Source organism: Bubalus kerabau, chromosome 10 (genome assembly GCF_029407905.1).
Source record: "Bubalus kerabau isolate K-KA32 ecotype Philippines breed swamp buffalo chromosome 10, PCC_UOA_SB_1v2, whole genome shotgun sequence".
Taxonomy (NCBI): domain Eukaryota; kingdom Metazoa; phylum Chordata; class Mammalia; order Artiodactyla; family Bovidae; genus Bubalus; species Bubalus kerabau.
The window spans coordinates 82,579,082-82,596,983 of NC_073633.1; the positions used below are offsets into that span (position 1 = coordinate 82,579,082).

The 17,902-nt window shown below is 35.9% G+C and overlaps 1 protein-coding gene across 5 annotated transcripts in view; it reads left to right on the top strand.

The window, feature by feature from the left end:
- The window catches only part of FUT8 (fucosyltransferase 8), a 329,084-nt gene that overhangs the window by 134,193 nt on the left and 176,989 nt on the right, over window positions 1-17,902 (top strand). The window lies entirely within an intron of this gene.

Sequence of the window (17,902 nt, forward strand, 5' to 3'; positions counted from 1 at the left end):
TAATTTTCCAGTTATTACATTGCTAAATATTATTGAGTGTATCTCCTTGTATAGATTCTTTAGTAGTAGCTTTAAGGCTTTCTTGATAGCTCAGTTGGAATCTGCCTGCAATGCAGGAGACCCCAGTTTGATTCCTTGATTGGGAAGAGCCACTGGAGAAGAGATAGGCTACTCACTCCAATATTCTTGGGGTTCCCTTGTGGCTCACCTGGTAAAGAATCCACCCACAATGCGGGAGACCTGGGTTCAATCCCTGGGTTGGGAAGATCCCCTGGAGAAGGGAAAGGCTGCCTACTCCAGTATTCTGGCCTGGAGAATTCCATGGACTGTATAGTCCATGGGCTTGCAAACAGTTGGACACGACTGAGCGACTTTGACTTTCACACTTGAAGTATTGCATTAAAAATATATGTAACTTGTTAAAATCTACTGTTATTGAAGTTTTACCAATATGAAGTGTAGAAACTTTACCTCTAAAGTTCCTCTGCCCTCCTCTCATTTATAATATGATGATCTTAAAATATCTCCTCTATATATATTTAAAACTGCAATAGACAGTTACACTTTTTGCTTCACTTGTCAAACATAATGTAGAAAACTCAAGAATAGAGGTTAAGTCTATTATATTTACCCATGTTTTTGCTCTTTTTTATGCTCTTTCTTCCTTCTGGGATTTATGAGGCAAAAAAAAAAAACAAAAAAAAAACCTCAGAGAGCTTACTGCTGTGTTGTTCCTTTAGTCCTAGATCCTTGCAGGTCTGCCTTTGCTTTCCAAGCCTTACACAGTTATCTTATATTTTTTAATATAGTGGCCAGGGTTTTTAGCTGTTCTTAGTGGGAGCGATGGGGAGAAGTGCGTGTTTTCCATCTTGGTCTGGAACTGAAAGTTACTTCATTGTACTTTCCATATATATGTAAAAAAATTGCCTATGCTGGAGTTTTATCTGGTTTTCCTGATAGTGTGCTATTTAGGAGGAAAAAGCTTGGGGCCTTTAAATCTCTGGATTGAATTATACTTGACATATCCTAGTGATAGAGTTGCCCATCACTGGGGTTAAAAAAGTACATATAAAGGAGATTCTCTAGCTTCCCTTGCAATTCTTGGAAGTGAGCAGTTTCTTAATAACAATAATAATTAAACAAATAGCTATCATTGATTTTGGTTCTGCCATTTATTGACTTTATGACTTTGGGAATGTTATTTACTCTCAATGTGCCTTAATTTCCTCCACTGTAAAATGGGGATAATAATACTTGAAAGGTTGTTGAGAAGATTAAATGGTATTATAATTGTGAAGTAATGAGAAAAAATACCTTACATTCAGGAAGAACTGTATAAACGTAGCTGTTATCTTCATTATTCTTAGAGTAATAGGCCCATATGATAGGCGTTATTACATTCATTTTAAGAATAAAAAATTCAGGCTCAGAGAGAGTAAGATGCCTTACTGGTTCTTTTCTGGCCCTGTTCTATATAGGTATTCTTAGGATATACACCCAGAGCTGTCTGACCTTACAGTGTATGCTTTTCAAGGTATGATGCTCTCCATCAATATCATCAAATCCCCCTGCATCCTGTATTTTCACCTAGCATTATGTGTATTTTTCTTCATACTTGACGTCTTAACCCAAGCTGTAACATCTCACCAGTCATTGTACCATAATTTATCTAACCTTTTCTTATTTTTGAATATAAATTGTCTCTCTGTCATCCAACTGGCTCATGTATTAATGAGTGCTCACCAATATTAGTATATTATTTTTTATAATGCAGTAGTAACAATTGACCTTTAAAGAGCTTTGTGCCTTTTATATGAAGATAGAAATGTGTTTTATGAAAATGTATATCCCACTAAAAATTTTCAGTAGCATAATATGTTTATTATACTTTTGAATGTCTTGTTCTGTAGAAACTGCTTTAAATCTGTTTGAATCTGAATTTTTGAATCTTTATTGTTATTTAGAAAGAGTTCTGTAGAAAGATTGTGCGTCTTTATTCATTAGTTGTGCTGTATGAGACTTGGAATTTTTGCCATATGTCTCCTGGCCCTTATTAAATGTAATGTTGGAGGACTGTGCAGGTTATCAAGAGTTGGCTTAAATGTAAGTCTTTGATTTGAAATTATATTTGGATATATTTCTTTCTGAGCATCTACGGTTTACATTTTCTGAATGTAAATATAGATGAATAAACATGAAATGACTTTGAATCTTAGCTCTAATTCTTCAAAGTCTTTATTTTATTTTTATTTTGCCTAAGATTTTGACTATAGATATTAAATGAATACATGCACACTGTGTAATATTCATACATTCACTTTTTTGTTCTACAAATATTATCATAGGGCTTGCTTTGTTTTAGACACTGCTCTAAATCCCTGCTCTTCTGATACATACCTTTTAGTATAGAAAAGAAATAAGCCAATAATTATTGTGATAGTGTGATAGAGAATAATGGGGGATGGTGAGTGCTTTTTTTTTTTTAGACAAAGTATTGTAGCATTCTTATAGCGTTTATAGTCATTCACTTTTTCTTGCTGCCCAGGGTCCTGGTTTTGTTCTGCAGCCCACCCTTGGGAATAAATTCTATTAGTCTAAGCATAATGTAATCCCATTTCACTGTCAGTGGTTGAATTTTCAAGGGATGAGTTGACTCACTCTTGTTTAATAGGATGTACAGATTTGGGGGCGACTTCTTTTAGTAGTTTCTCTCCTTTATAATGCAACTGACTAGAACAGTTGTTCTTTTTCACATAATTACTTGTGGCTACAGTTAAGATGTCAAGGCTGTATATTGTCACTCTGCTTATTTAACTTATATGTAGAGTACATCATGAGAAACGCTGGGCTAGAAGAAGCACAAACTGGAATCAAGATTGCTGGGAGAAATATCAATAACCTCAGATATGCAGATGACACCACCCTTATGGCAGAAAGTGAAAAGGAACTAAAAAACTTCTTGATGAAAGTGAAAGAGGAGAGTGAAAAAGTTGGCTTAAAGCTCAACGTTCAGAAAATGAAGATCATGGCATCTGGCCCCATCACTTCATGGGAAATAGATAGGGAAACAGTGGAAACAGTGTCAGACTTTATTTTTCTGGGCTCCAAAATCATTGCAGATGGTGATTGCAGCCATGAAATTAAAAGACGCTTACTCCTTGGAATGAAAGTTATGACCAACCTAGATAGCATATTGAAAAGCAGAGACATTACTTTGCCAACAAAGGTCCGTCTAGTCAAGGCTATGGTTTTTCCAGGGGTCATGTATGGATGTGAGAGTTGGACTGTGAAGAAAGTTGAGCGCTGAAGAATTGATGCTTTAGAATTGTGGTGTTGGAGAAGACTCTTGAGAGTCCCTTGGACTGCAAGGAGATCCAACCAGTCCATTCTAAAGGAGATCAGTCCTGGGTGTTCATTGGAAGGGATGATGCTAAAGCTGAAACTCCAGTACTTTGGCCACCTCATGCAAAGAGTTGACTCATTGGAAAAGACTCTGATGCTGGGAGGGATTGGGGGCAGGAGGAAAAGGGGATGACAGAGGATGAGATGGCTGGATGGCGTCACCAACTCGATGGACATGAGTTTGAGTGAACTCTGGGAGTTGGTGATGGACAGGGAGGCCTGGTGTGCTGTGATTCATGGGGTCGCAAAGAGTCGGACACGACTGAACGACTGAACTGACTGACAGTTAAGATAGCCAACTTGTTACCACAAAGAGAGCTAGGGTGAGGACAGAAGCTGATATCCCAAGTGGAGAGAATAGATAGATGAAAAGAGTTTTTTGACTATTTCATGTAACAATTGAATTAGTTAAGTTTAAATCCATTTTTTAATCAAGTAATTGATTTCCTTATTTTAAACAATTATTTCTTTGGCTGTGATGGATCTTCGTTGCTGCGTGGGTTTTTCTTTAGTTGTGGTGAATGGGGGCTACTCTGTAGTTGCAGGGCAGGGGTTCCCATTGCGGTGGCTTCTCTTGTTCTGGCGCATGGGCTCTAGGCTTGTGGGCTTCAGTAGTTGCGGTACATGGATTCAGTAGTGGTGGTGCATGGGTTTAGTTGCTCTTTAGCATGTGGGATCTTCCCAGACCAAGGATTGAATTTGTGTCTCCGGAATTGACAAAGGCAGAATCTTTACCCCTGAACCATCAGGGGAGCCCTGATTTCTTTATTTTTAAAGCCATTTTAAGTTTGATTTTCTCTTACTTCTTTCCTAACATGTCATAATTGATACATGTTGTCAGGGACTGTCCCTGAAAAGAGGGGACATTTAAGTAGAGGTTTGAATTACGAAGAAAAAGCTGAAGGGATTGCAGGTCAGGTAGAAGGTACAGCAAAAGTGAAAATCCCATGATAGGTAAGAACTTTCCATATTCTGGAAACTGACAGAAGGCTGGAATACCTAGTTTCTATTGAGCAGGGAAAAGATAGTAGTATAATATTTATAAATTGCATTACAGTTTCTAAACCATTTTTACTTATATTATTTAATGTGATCTTCATAGTTAAATGAGGATATACTATTATTACCATTTTATATTTTGGTAAACTCCCCATATGTTTATAGCCAGTGATTTATTTGAAATAGTTGCTCTTTCTACTTGATCATGTTGGCATATGAGTATATGTTATGTCCAAAATCCCCTGGAGAAGGTCATGGAAACCCACTCCAGTATTCTTACCTGAAGAATCCCATGGGCAGAGGAACCTGGTAGACTACAGTCCATAGGGTCACAAAGAGTCGAACACGACTGAAGTGACTTAGCACACAGCATACATATGTTATGTATATATTTGATAACCAGATAAAATGGTAAGATACATGTTTTATTTGAATTTGTTAGTGTTACCACTTTTTGGCAGTGTTGATATGTTTAGGGCAGAAGAAACAGATGCCAAGGCCACTTTTCTGGATCCATTTGAATGGTATAAATTAATTGCATCAGTAAACACAACCTGGTGAATTAAGGTGAATGACATGCTCCTGATAGAAACCATATAAATGTGATTATGTATTTGCACTTCATAACTAGGAAGGTTAATTTCTAAGATATTAGCTGGTTTTAGTGAATTAATAGAGTATTTTGTGTTCATGTATTCAGAATGCCTGGCATTTTAAATTCATATGTGCATATACTGTGACCTTACTATCATAAATGTGTATTTTTGTCCCTGGCATGTTTCAACAGGCATAGTTTTGAGATTCATCCATGTTGTTATGTAAATCGGTAGTTCCTGTTTGTTAGTTGCTCTGTCATGTCCAGCTGTTTGCGACCCCATAGACTGTAGCCTGCCAGGCTCCCCTGTCCATGGAATTCTCCAGGCAAGAATACTGAGTAGCGATTCCTTTCTCTAGGGGATCTTTCCAACCCAGGGATTGAATCCATGTCTCCTGCATTGTGAGCAGATTCTTTACCATCTGAGCTACCAGGGAAGCTAGTTCCTGTCTGCTGCAGAATAATATTCCATTTATATGAACCTGTTACCTGTTGATTAGACACTTAGGTTTTTTCAAAGTTTGATTCATTGATAAAGTGGCTGTGATGTCTTCTATAAATATTTGGTGGAATTCACAAATAAAGCCATGTGGACCTAGAGTTTTGTTTCTGGGAATGAACATTTACTAATATACATTCATTATCTTTAATAGACATAAGGCTTATGCCTATTCAGGTTATCTATTCTTTCTTGAATAGCAGTTGGCATTGACAATTTGTTTAAGAATTTTATCCATTTTGGGTCTCGTTTTATATATATTGACCCAAAGTTGTTCATAATATTTCATTACTATCCTTTTGTAGAATCTGTAATGATGCTTCCCTTTTCATCCCTTATATTGGCAATTTATGTCATCTTTTTTCCTAGATTAGTTCATCTAGAATATTATTAATTTTATTGATCTTTTCAAGGAACTAGTTTTTAGTTTCATCAGTTTTTTTCTTGTATTGTTTATCTGTTTTATATTTTATTGATAGAGTTTACATTGTAAAGCTTTTTTGTTGTTGTTCAGTCATTCAGTCGTGTCTGACTCTTTGCTACTTCATGGACTGCAGCATGCCAGGCCTCCCTGTCCATCACCAACTCCCGGAGTTTACCCAAACTCATGTCCATTGAGTTGGTGATGCCATCCAACCATCTCATCCTCTGTCGCCCCCTTCTCCTCCTGCCCTCAATCTTTCCCAGCATCAAGGTCTTTTCCAGTGAATCAGCTCTTTGCATCAGGTGCCAAAATATTGGAGCTTCAGTTTCAGCCATCTGTCCTCTCAATGAATATTCAGGGTTGATTTACTTTAGGATTAACTGGTTTGATCTTGTAGTCCAAGAGACTCTTAAGAGTCTTCTCCAGCACCACAGTTTGAAAGCATCAGTTCTTGGGCTCTCACCCTTCTTTATGGTCCAAATCTCACATCTGTATGTGACTACTGGAAAAACCATAGCTTTGACTAGACGGACTTTTGTTGGGAAAGAGATGACTCTGCTTTTTAATATGCTGTCTATGTTTGTTATAGTTTTTCTCCAGGGAGCAGATGTCTTAATCTCATGGCTGCAGTCACCATCTGCAGTGATTTTGGAGCCCAGGCAAATAAAGTCTCTTACTGTTTTCTTTTTTTCCCCGTCTACTTGCCATAAAGTGATGGAACCAGATGCCATGATCTTAATTTTTTTTAATGTTGAGTTTTAATCCAGTTTTTTCACTCTCCTCTTTCACTTTCATCGAGAGACTCTTTAGTTCCTCTTCACTTCCTGCTGTAAGGGTGGTGTCATCTGCATATCTTAGGTTACTGATATTTCTCCAGGCAATCTTGATTCCAGCTGTGCTTCATCCAGTCCGACCTTTCCCATGGTGTACCCTGCATATAAGTTAAATAAGCAGGGTGAAGCTTTTACCTATTTCACCAGACTTTCAAATGCCTGCCTACTTCTTGAAGTATAATGTAGACTTTAAAACTATATTGTTTTTTCTGCTTGTCATACATACATCTTATGACTTTGTTGTAAACCCTATAATATTTGTCGTTTTAGTTTTAAAGAATCAAATTTATTTTACTTTTGAATCAAATTTATTTTAAAAGAGATTAAAAATGAGAAAAAATTTCATTTATACTTATTCATACATTTATTCATTGTTTACATTCAAATTTCCATCCACAATCATTTTTTTTTCAGTCTGAAAAGCACCCTTTTAAGTATGTCTTGTAGTGTGTATCTGTTGATAACAAGTTCTTTCAGCTTTTGTTTCCAGAAAATGTATTTATTTTGCTTTTATCTTTTAAAATCTTTTTATTTTAGAATTACAGAAAATTTTCAAAGAAAGAGTTTTGATACACTTTTTGTCAAGGTTAGCCTGTTGTTAACATCTTACATAGTCATAGTGCATTTGTGAAAAATGATGAGTTAACAAGGTGCAACATTATTTGCTAGACTACACACTGTATTTGAATTTTACCAGTTTCTCCACGGTGTCCCTTTTCTCTTCCAAGATCTAATCCTCGATGCCGTGTCTCCTTAGACTTCTCTAATCTGTGACAGTTTGTTAGTTGCTTCATTTTTTTTTTTTATGACCTTGATAATTTTGAAGAGTATATTAGGGTCAGGTATTAATATTTGGTTGGATGTCTCTTGGTTTGGGTTTTTTTGGTATTTTTCCCATTTTTAGACTGAAATTTGGGCTTGGGGGTTGAATACCACAGAGATAATGTGCCATTCTTCTGTACCAATTAGAGTTGTTTCATCACTGTAAAAAATTTCCCTGAAACCCCTTGGTAATCAGCCCTTACTTAAACCTTCTGTCCTTGGCAACAGCTGATCTATTTTTCATTCTGTAGTTTTCTTTTTTCCATAATATCAGATAAATGAATCACACAATATGTGTCTTTTGGTTCTTCACCTAGCAAAATGTCTTTTTAAGATTCACGCATTTTGTTGAGTGGGCCAGTAGTTTGTTCCTTTTTATTGCTGAGTAGTAGCCCTTTGTTTTTGATAGATTATCATTTGTTTTGATAAATAAATGCTCTCATTCACTTATTGAAGGCCATGGCGATTTTCTCTCCAATTTTTGTCTATTTATATATGAAGCTGCTATAAACATTTGTGTAGCAGTTTTTGTGGGAATATGAGGTTTCATTTTTCTTGAGGTGATGCCTAGATAGGAGTGAGAATCCTGGGTAAGTCTATTTTTAACTTTGAAACCTTAAACTTATTAAAGCAAACATTGGAGAAAATATTTTTGCCTTGGATTTGGCATTGAAGTTTTAGATATAATAGCTAAACTACAGTCTATTAAAAATTATATTCAATCAAAAGATTAAATTTTTGCTGCATGCAGGACACTGTTAAAATGTAAAGACAAGTTACAGACTGGTGGAAAACAATTGAAAAGTTACATGTCTGATTATAGACATGTATCAAGAATATATAAAGAACTCTTAAATCTCAAATGTAAATGATCTAATATATAAATGGACAAAACATCTCAATGGACATTTCGCCAAAGAAGCTATATGGATGGAAAATAGGCAGAGGAATAGATGATCACATGCTTAGAGAAATTGAATGCAAATGAAATCTGCATTGAGGCACCACTACACATCTATCAGAATTGCTTTAAAAAATTGAAAATACCAAATGCTGGAGAAATTGCAGAGTACAGGAACACTTATTTTTTGCTGGTAACAATTTAGGATGTAAATTAAGGATGAAGAAGTTGCTTTGGAATACAATTTGGCATTTTCTTATAAATGCATATTTTTCATATGACCCAGCAATCTCAATCCTAGATATTTACCCAAGTTAAATGAAAGATTACAAAAACTTGCTCTTGTGTTTGAAGGTATTGTCAGTGGATAGCAAAGGGTAATTTTGCCATTTCTTTTTATTTCAGCACTTTTTTTTGTTCTGTTGCCCACTAGCTTGTATTTTTTTCTGATAAGAAGCCCCCTGAAATTCTCTTTGTAGCACCTGTGTATTTTCCCCGTGTGACTAATCTTCTTCTCCAAATTATGGTTTTATTTGTATTTTAAAATACATTGGAAATTCTGCCTATGCCCATGACTAAGCTATTTTTCAATATGTTACTTCAAGTTTGATGATAGGTTTTGTTTTGAGAAGTCCTTTTTCGAACTGAATGCCAAAATGGGGGGAATGCCTGTACATTTCCATCTGGCCCCAAAGCGATTAATGTAAATTGTTTTCTTGCTAATGATGATGAGTGACTTTAAAGTTTTGGCACCTGACCAGATTTTAGTTCACAATGATAGTTACTTTAAGGTGACATGACTGTGCTGAAAGCTGTTAAACACTGTAGTATCTGAAGTGCTGTTAACAGTGGCTGCTTGAAAAAGTTACTTTTTTTTTAAAGTCAAACTTTCCAATTTTTTTCTTTCTGTATAATTTTCTCTTTGAGTAATTTTTTTAAAAAGTGACATATAACATTGTATTAGTTTTAGGTATACAGCATAATGATTTGATACATGTATATTGTGAAATGATTACTGTATGAAATCTGGTTAACATCTGTCACCATATAGAGTTACAATATTTTTCTTGTGATGAAGATATTTTCTGTCTTCAAATTCACTTAACTTTTCCTCTGCAGTGTCTAATATGCTCTTAATCATTACCAGATAATTTTTTAAATTTCTAGATTTTTAAAAAATTATAGATGTTGCCTTTTTGTTAGTTCTTGTTTATTTCATCAATGTATTCATTTTCTAAAATTTAAATCCTAGCATATAGTTTTAGTAATCGTTTTAGGGTCCTTATCTGCTGTTACCATCACTTTGTCTTCTGGGTCTGTTTTAAATTGACTGATTTTCTTCTTGGTTGTGGGCTACATTTTCCTACTGGTTGCCTCATAGAAAAAATATACATTTCTGGAAAAGTAATTCATAATTTCTTCAACCATGTTTCTATTGATGAGCAGTTATGTTATTTCTAGTTTAAAATTGTTGCATACAGTGTTTTAATGAATACCCTTCTGCTATGTTTTGTTCACATGTTAAAATTCATCTTAGTATAAATTTCTGCTAGCGGAGTTTCTCATCAAAGGACATGTTTATGCAAATATTTGACATATTATGCCATATTGCCCTTTGCATAGGGTATACATATTTTATATTAAATAAATACTGAATTAGGGTATACATATTTTATATTAAATACTGAATTTAAGTTAAATGCATTATTTTTAAGTTTAGAAGAAAATCCTGTAACGAACATGGTTCATGGCAGAACATGCCAGGCTCCTAGAGATTTGGTTCTGTAGCACGTTGTCACAGATTCATCTTTTGCCCTTAACCTTAGTAAAGCCACTTGAATGTAACTCTTGGAAACTTTCACATAATCAGATACTAAAAGAAGTAGCTATTGTGGTCATTTTCTTATATTTTGAATATGCGTGTGTGCTAAGTTGCTTCGTCGGTGTCCAACTCTTTGCAACCCTGTGGACTATAGCCTGCCAGACTCCTCTGTCGATGGGATTCTCCAGACAAGAATACTGGAGTGGATTGCTATTTCCTTCTCCAGATACGCTGAGTATAAGAAAAGTTAATTTGATAGCGTTGTGATAGTACTACATTTTGTTGTTGTCCCTTCTAATGGAATGGTTACACTATTTTTAAGAAATTAATTAGGTGATATTGTTTATATTCAGTTTTTTTAAATTTTTAAATTTTATTTTATTTAACTTTACAATATTGTATTGGTTTTGCCATATATCAAAATGAATCTGCTACAGGTATACATGTGTTCCCCATCCTGAACCCTCCTCCCTCCTCCCTCCCCATACCATCCCTCTGGGTCGTCCCAGTGCACCAGCCCCAAGCATCCAGTATCCTGCATCGAACCTGGACTGGTGACTCATTTCATATATGATATTATACATATTTCAGTGCCATTCTCCCAAATCATCCCATCCTCTCCCTCTCCCACAGAGTCCAAAAGACTGTTCTTTTTTACTGAATTAATCAGAATAATAATTGCTACAAGAAGAGGCTTTTTGGGGGGCTTGTTTTAGTGACAATACTGCCCTTGCAATTCGAATCCATTAGAATATTAGCCTCGAGGGTAGAAATTTTTTGTCTTTATTGTTATTGCAGAAACTTAAAATTCCTAAGGTAGTGAATTACTGCTGTCTTATTTTTGGTTTGGTGCTTGAAGTGCTGGTGTGTTTGCTCTTTTTTCTAGTCACCGCCGTAGCCTTTAACAGCTTTTTGAATACCTGCATCACAGGTGATCTCTCTCTATGTTCTTTGTAATTTTTGGTTAGTTGCTGGACAGTGTGAACTTTATATCATTTAGTGTCTGTATTTTATTGTATTTCTTTAAAGAACATTGAGTTTTATTTTGATAGGTATTTATTTCCTTTTGGATCACTTTGAGCTTGCTTTTACAGCTTGTTTTTAAGTTTTATTGTGCATCTTGTTAGCATAGCCTTTATTCTGTGGCTGCAGTCATTAGACTTGTCTCATGAACAGATCTGGGCTATAGCCCTTGAGCTAAGAATGGACTTTACATTTTTAAACAGTTGTAAAGAAACGAGAATAAAAGCTAAGAATATGTGGTAGAGACTTGTATGTGTCCCACATAGTCTGAGATATTTACTGTCTTGCCCTTTACAGAAAACATTTTCTGATCTTTGCTCTAAGACTTGCTTAACCCTAACTTATAAGATGTTTTATTTCTTGGCTTTCTACGGAATACCCCAGGTTTTCTGTGATATTTTCATTCTGTTTGATTGGAACTCATATGTCTCCCCTATGTAAAATCTCTGAAAGATGTACAGCTTTCAGCTACATTTAATTTTTCTTTCCCTGGTATTCTTTGCAAGTCTCATGAGGTCTTACTATGCGTGCAGAATTTAGTATCTAGCCGGAGACCGCTGCACATTTCTGGAGCCTTTTCTCTGGGTAGCTGTTTTCATTTTGGTACACTGGCTCACAGATTCCAGCCACCTTACATTCCCTTAACTTTTTAAAATTTTATTTATTTTAAAATAAGATAATGTTTTAATACAATATGTTTTTTAACCAAAGTTAAGTTTTAAAAAAATGAGTTGACCATGTATTTCTGGGTTTATTTCTGGACTCTCTGTTCTATCCCATCGGTGTCTGTTTTTATGCTGGTATCATACTGTGTTTTTTTTTTTAACTTTCTATTTTATGTATGGCTGAGTCACTCTGTTGTGCACCTGAAACTGTTAAAACATTGTTAATTGGCTATAGTCTCTAAACTTATTTTGTCTCTTATCCTTTCACCTCAAAAATATAGCTGTGCTTTGCTTGAGTTACCCATTTCTGTCCTAGTGTTCAATAACATTTAGTTAGAAACCTGCAGTGAACATAGGACTTTACATTTGGTTGTTGACCTTCTCTCAGGCATTACAGTCTTGTCTGACCTTTGCCCAATGTCTGATAAACTGTTTTCCTAAATTTTTTTCTTTTTCTTTTAGTTTTCTAGTTGTTTATATGTGGGGACAAATCTAGTATCAATTATTCTTTCATGGTGAGAACTGGAAGTTTGTTTCAGTTCAGTTCAGTTGCTCAGTCGTGTCCAACTCTGAGACCCCATGGACCGCAGCACGCCAGGCTTCCGTGTCCATCACCAACCCCCAGAGCTTACTCAAACTCATGTCCATTGAATTGGTGTTGCCATCCAACCATCTCATCCTCTGTCATCCCCATCTCCTCTCGCCTTCAATCTTTCCCAGCATCAGGGTCTTTTTCCAATGAGTCAGTTCCTCACATCAGGTGCCCAAAGTATTGGAGTTTCAGCTTTAGTATCAGTTCTTTCAATGAAAATTCAGGACTGATTTCCTATAGGATGGACTGGTTGGATCTCCTTACTGTCCAAGGGACTCTCAAGAGTCTTTTTCAACACCACAGTTCAAAAGCATCAATTCTTCGGTGCTGTGCTTTCTTTGTAGTCCAACTCTCACATCAATACTTGACTACTGGAAAAACCATAGCCTTGACTAGATGGGCCTTTATTGGCATAATAATGTCTCTGCTTTTTAATATGCTGTCTAGGTTGGTCATAACTTTTCTTCCAAGGAGCAAGCGTCTTTTAAGAAGTCTGTTTAGTAAACATTGATAGAAATGCTTTTAGACTTTTGAGATATTATAAACTAATAATTATACTTTGTTAAATATCTTATTTGTTGTAAATTGAATTTAATTTTTATAGCATTTGTAAGAGGTATTAGCAGGATATAAGGAAACTGTGATTAATATTCAGTTCTGTCCTGCATCTTGGATGCCTACCCTGTGTCTCAGACTTTGTACATCTTGCTGGGGACAGAAAAAGTAACATGTGATTTGAAGGCCAGGTACTCAGTCTGGTAGGGAGAGTAGACCTATGTATTATCTATTGCTGCATGACAGATTACCCTAAGGCTAAGTGGTTTAGAAAACTTAATCTCTTGGCCAGGAATCCGGCCATGGCTTTAGCTCGATCTTCTGGCTCAGGATCTTTCAAAAACCTGAAATTAAAATGTCAGTCAAGCTGCAGTGGTATCAAGGCTTGACTGGTGGAGAATCCATTTCCAAGTTTACTGACATGATTGTTGGCAGAAATCAGTTCCTTTCCACATGGGCCTCTTGACAGGGCAGCTCACGGTGTGGTAGCTTATATCTCTTGTAACCTTATCTCAGAAGTGAAATTCTGTTGTTTTCACTGTATTCCATTTAAGGAGTAAGTCCTTAGGTCCTGCCCACACTCAGAAGGAGGAGATTACACAAAGATACGGATGTAGGACACAAGGATCATTAATAGCCATTTTAGAAATTGCCTTAATAATCCATGGTATATAAATTGCATAAAATATTATAATTGTGTCTATAAAATAATGTTTTATTTTATAAAGGAATAAAGTTTCAGAAGGAAGCCTGACACATTTTGATCCATTTACTATTTTGCAGATGAAGAGTAGTATGTCAGTCTCAAACAGAAATGAATTCATAAATACTTGACAAAAAAACAACCCACTCAAATAAGAAATCTCAGCAAATGCTGTTTATAAATTTTAGTCAGAAATTAGCTCATGTTGTTAATGTTGAAATATTTTTGCTAATAAATTTGAAATGTTTTCACTAATTCATTCACAAATTAACTGTCTTTCATATCAAAGGCTGTACATACTTCCTTCAGCTACCCCATTGTCTTTGCAAAGTGAATCTTCTAGATGAGGAAAATTAAGACATAGAGAATTATTTTTAATGGCTGAAAGGTAACCATAAGATTGCTGATCTTATTGGCTTTTTAGACCAGTTTATTTTAATACTTAAGGGGTGTCTTGTAAAATATATGTTAATAATAATAAACTCTAAAGTTGTTGAATGATTTTATTTTCCTTATAATGGCACTGTCCTCTGCATTCTCCATTCGTATTTGCTTTCTGGGGCATAAAATGCAATTGAGGTTGATGTGCTCAGATTTTGTATCATAGAGGCACATGCCATTATGACATCTTCACTCACTCATTCATTTATTTATTAAAAAATATTTAATTAAGTTTTAAATACTGTTCTAAGTACTTTGGATATGTCAGTGAACATGGATAAAAATCATTAACTTAACATTTTGGTTGCTATGGTTCAAAAATAAACAATAAACATGATAGGTAAGTAGGCATACATTCATTATAGATAAGAAAAAAATCATATATGTACTCTTTAAAACCATACTAAGGAAAATTACTTAGAAAGCTACTTGGTTTTCAGCTTATTTTTGTTGATCACTTTTTAAAATATTGATTAAGACAACAAACTTTGGGGAAATATTTTCTCTAAAGACAGAATTAAAATCATGCTTTTAATTAAGAAATGACCATGTTTTGCTCCTACAATAATTTCTTGCTTTTCATATGCAATATCAATATTACTCTAAAGTGCAGTAATTTAATGGGTTTCCGAGGTGGCTCAGCAGTAAAGACTCTGCCTGCCGATGCAGGAGTTGCTGCAGACGCAGATTCCATCCTTGGGTCAGAAATATTCCCTGGAGGAGGAAATGGCAAACCACTCCAGTATTCTTGCCTGGAAAATTCCATGGACAGAGGAGCCTGGCGGGCTACAGTCCATGGGGTCACGAAGAGTCAGACACAACTGAGCAACTGAGCACAATTTCTCCTCTCCCACGTAGTAATTTAATATCTTAAATATTTTTGATGGTTTATAAAATCCCAAAGCACTTGGTATGACAAAATGTATGTTTCTGTAAACTTGTTACTGTTCAAATTATTTTATACTTTTGCTGGCTTTGAATATTTATGATAATTGTTATAATTTTAAGTAAAATGTTACAGCATATCTTTTATTATTTGTTATTGAGGTGGTCTTATTTAGAAAACTCTATACTTTTGTTTATCACATTTGTCTTTCTAGGTTAGCTTTTTCTATGAAGGGGAGGATTTAACTTTCAATGTCTTATTGGAAAAGGTCAGTTTTCATTCCAATCCCAAAGAAAGGCAATGCCAAAGAATGTTCAAACTACTGCACAATTGCACTCATCTCACACGCTAGTAAAGTAATGCTTTCAAAATTCTCCAAGCCAGGCTTGAGCAATATGTGAACCGTGAACTTCCAGATGTTCAAGCTGGTTTTAGAAAAGGCAGAGGAACCAGAGATCAAATTGCCAACATCCGCTGGATCATGGAAAAAGCAAGAGAGTTCCAGAAAAACATCTATTTCTGCTTTATTGACCATGCCAAAGCCTTTGACTGTGTGGATCACAATAAACTGTGGAAAATTCTGAAAGAGATGGGAATACCAGACCACCTGACCTGCCTCTTGAGAAATCTGTTTGCAGGTCAGGAAGCAACAGTTAGAACTGGACATGGAACAACAGACTGGTTCCAAATAGGAGAAGGAGTACATCAAGGCTGTATGTATATTGTCACCCTGCTTATTTAACTTATATGCAGAGTACATCATGAGAAACGCTGGACTGGAAGAAACACAAGCTGGAATCAAGATTGCCGGGAGAAATATCAATAACCTCCCCAGATATGCAGATGACACCACCCTTATGGCAGAAAGTGAAGAGGAACTCAAAAGCCTCTTGATGAAAGTGAAAGTGGAGAGTGAAAAAGTTGGCTTAAAGCTCAACATTCAGAAAACGAAGACCATGGCATCCGGTCCTATAACTTCATGGGAAATAGATAGGGAAACAGTGGAAACAGTGTCAGACTTTATTTTTCTGGGCTCTAAAATCACTGCAGATGGTGACTGCAGCCATGAAATTAAAAGACGCTTCCTCCTTGGAAGGAAAGTTATGACCAACCTAGATAGCATATTGAAAAGCAGAGACATTACTTTGCCAACAGAGGTCCGTCTAGTCAAGGCTATGGTTTTTCCAGGGGTCATGTATGGATGTGAGAGTTGGACTGTGAAGAAAGCTGAGCGCCGAAGAATTGATGCTTTTGAACTATGGTATTGGAGAAGACTCCTGAGAGTGCCTTGGACTGCAAGGAGATCCAACCAGTCCATTCTAAAGATCAGTCCTGGGTGTTCTTTGGAAGGGATGATGCTAAAGCTGAAACTCTTTGGCCACCTCATGCGAAGAGTTGACTCATTGGGAAAGACTCTGATGCTGGGAGGGATTGGGGGCAGGAGGAGAAGGGGATGACAGAGGATGAGATGGCTGGATGCATCACTGACTCGATGGACATGAGTTTGAGTGAACTCCGGGAGTTGGTGATGGACAGGGAGGCCTGGCGTGCTGCAATTCATGGGGTCGCAAAGAGTCGGACACGACTGAATGACTGAACTGAACTGAATGTCTTATTGGTTTAGCTTAGTATTGAGTAGAATGTATTATAGGTTCAACATATGGTAAGACAACATTTTACAGTGGTGCATGTATTGTCAGACAGTATTATTAACACAAACGTTAATACTTCTTTTGTCAACTTACTGAATTAAATACATCCCTTAGGTCATTAGGGTGGATTTTTTTTTATTGAGATTTGGGGTTCAAAAGGACAAAAATAGTAGTCATGTTCTTTAATTGTTGAAACTGTTTCTTCAACCTTTCTGTCTAGTCTTTCATAACTATTTAATTAATGGTTAAGCACCCATCACATTGTTTTATACATAGAAACTATTTCTTTTCTCTCTTCTCTTTTACAAGGACCTCTGTGCCTGGAAATAAGACTTCTCTTACATAGCTCTGAAATTATCAAATGGTATTAAAGTTATATATTTGCCTACAGATTTTTTCCTTGGGGAGACAATTGTTTTGTTTTCAAAAAATTCAAAGCTTAATGATGTAGAAGTGACAAATGAAACCAATAACCTAGCCTGAGAAAGCATATCCATTTTGTAGTGTAAGATGCACAGTAACTAAAATTTAACTGGTATTAGACTTCTGTTGCAATTGTTGATATTGTAAAATAAATTTGAGGAAGGAATAATCTACCATAATCCATATGAATCTTTGCTTATGATGTTTGGAGTGGTTGCCAGCTATATAATGGCTGTGATAACCTTTACTTGGCTAATTGCATGTCACCTGCAGAGTGAAATGGCGTGATGACAGCTGAGCAGTGAGAAGGGGGTGGAGTTGAAATTTTGTAGATATGAATTCACTCATACAGGGAACATGTTTCAGTTTGAGATAATGTAAATATTAGCCCAGAATATGTGGTCGAGTACATTTTGTTTGGTTTTGAGTGGATTTTCAAAGATACAGTCTTTAAAGCTCAGTATATGTGCTATATTGCACAGTGATGTTAGAAGGAAAAGTAATAATGGCGTTTGGAGGACTTTCAATCTTAGAGCTAATTAATTTATGTTGTGGAGCCTTGATTTAATATGGAGATGTAAAAGCTTTTCCTTTTTTCTTGTTACATTATTTGCCAGCCTGCTGCTGCTGCTGCTGCTAAGTCTATTGGCTACTTAAAACCAATA